The sequence below is a fragment of the Penaeus chinensis genome, chromosome 1 (assembly GCF_019202785.1).
Source record: "Penaeus chinensis breed Huanghai No. 1 chromosome 1, ASM1920278v2, whole genome shotgun sequence".
In the NCBI taxonomy this organism is placed as follows: domain Eukaryota; kingdom Metazoa; phylum Arthropoda; class Malacostraca; order Decapoda; family Penaeidae; genus Penaeus; species Penaeus chinensis.
This window is the reverse complement of record NC_061819.1, coordinates 28,508,359-28,510,858: the sequence shown is the minus strand read 5'-3', so window position 1 is coordinate 28,510,858 and position 2,500 is coordinate 28,508,359.

The window sequence follows — 2,500 nt, the reverse complement described above, 5'->3', positions numbered from 1 at the left end:
AAGTAAATAGTTATTGTTTTTAGTAATAAATTATGCTGACTGTTTATATACAAGGGGGATTTTTGACAAGTTTATGGAATCTTACTGGGTCTTCTTGAGTGTCCTTCGTGTATTTTAGGACATCCTTCACTACTGCTGATTTACAACAGACAAGAACACTGACCCAAATGAATTGTGGGATCACTAAGAGATCACCATTGGCAGGTATCCCAAGTTATGTTAAAATACGGGATAATTTAGTTTCAAAGAAAAAGCAAAAAGTTCACAATAGGGCACCATGAAAACTGATTTGTGAAAAAGCAAGTTGTTCATGAGTACAAATACTTTCTTCTGGCCACAACCCGAAAACGCTACATGGTTTCTAGGGTATTTCACGTCAAGACCGTGCCATCTCATACTGAAAATATGCGGGATTACTTATTTTGTGAGTAATACTATGGGGATTAATCTTTCACATTTATCACTTAGTTCACATATGGTAATATTAGACTTCAAGAGAAGTAAAAATAATCGTATCATATTAGGTCCAGGAAGTTATTGTTTTATGTAAAATAATTCATGAATGTCAAGAACAAGGAAATGATAAGCTCATAGATAATGATCAGTTTCCCGGCCATTGTCAGCCGGTAGTTCCTAAATGATGATCTTGATAAGGAACCTGGTAAGTCTAACTTAGCTGTAATCGTGGCCAGACGCTAGATAGATGATTAACAAAGTGATTAATTCTAACTGCAACGGGAAAGGTATATGGTGAATATCATTAGCACCAATAATTTAGGAATTTGCTAGATTTATGAGATAAACCCTTGACAAATGATTCAAACTCCCCCAGGAAACTTCACCCCATGCCAGTATAACCAGGTCAGTAAATTAGATCTAAATATGTGACCTGTGATCTTAAATGAAGCACTGCCTCCATTATCTCAAAAGAAGAGACAGGATCAGGTAGAACCAGCTTAATACAAGACAAAGCCCTTTCACGTACGACTGCCATCCCACCTCCACGGAAACGAGGGTTTGGTCTAGGAGCCTGTATCAATGCAAGGTCAATGGGAATGCAACACTGATCGCATCAGTATCGGATTCAAGCAGCCATGTTGCAGTCAAGAGCAATACACCGAGCGGAACCCGTTCGGTGTCTCAACCGCATTGCCCACCTTATTATGGAGGGAGCCTTAGCTTAATTATCAAAGTCACAAATGCAACACTATTTAGATAAGACTTGTTTTTCTTTTGGGCGCAGATAGTACTGGATTAGTCGTTGCCTTTGAGAAGGACGAGGGCTGAAGTATGTATGAACATTTGTACAAGAAAGTATTGTTTCAGCATGGTTTCCTACACAAAAGGCACGGGTAGCTTGCCGACTCTTTGACGGACAATTTTCAGCAACATGTCAGAAGTTTTGACAGTGGCACTGGCTAGCCTGCAAACCTGTCATACAGCTAATTCTTCTTGAATTTATATATATATATATATATATATATATATGTATGTATGTATGTATGTGTGTTTTGTATGTATGTATGTATGTATGTATGTATGTATGTATGTATGTATGTATGTATGTATGTATGCATGTGTGTGTGTGTGTGTCGGTGTAACATCCTCAAATATACGAAAATAAAAATATAATACTTATGACTAAGCCAATAGGCTACATCCAAAGCCACATAAACAAAAGAAAACAAAAACAAAGCGATACAATACTGATATGTACTTGTTTTATAACATGACCACCATCTATCTGTCTATTAGCTATATCCTTTACTAATGTCGCGACTGTCTAAAGAAAAGCGAATGTTGCTCTTTTTTATATAAGAAAAGGAATAAGAGGAGGGGGTGAAAGAAGGGGACTGGCAGATAAAGAGAAAGTAGATGAAGAAGAATTAAAAGAAAAGGTGGAAAGGATGTAAAAGATGTTAAAAACGAACTTAAAATAACAAAAGGGAAGAGCATAGTAATGAAGACCTAGGACATGTAGGAAATAGTAATACCAGGTGCATTACCAGAAATAATATTAGTGATGATGATAAAACGCTACGATTCATAAGAGAAAGAAAACAACCTTCCTACACGTCAGATTGCTACAGGAACACGACCGCCTCCCGAAGACCAATGGGAAGGCCAGGTTTTCGTACTACGGCATAAAACGATGCAGTCAGATTGTTAGTGTCCGCTCAGCTCGCCGTGATGTTAAGTACAAGCACATTCCCTCTTCGCATCAAACGATATTCGAGCATTAATCCTCTCGTGTCCGCCTGATGAGTATTTCTCCAATCTCCATTATACCTGATTGTTTCCGCCCTTTGATATCAAAGTAAATCTTTCATCTTCATCCAGAGTTTCGGCGTGAATAACATCCCTCCTCCCTTACCCCTCTTCCCTCCCTGCCCCCCTCCCCTCTCTCTCCGGAATTCCGTCACCCTCCACTCCTCTCCCCTCCCCTCCCCTCCCTCCGCCCTCGGCCATCCCCCTCCACTCACTTCCCTCCCCTCCCCTC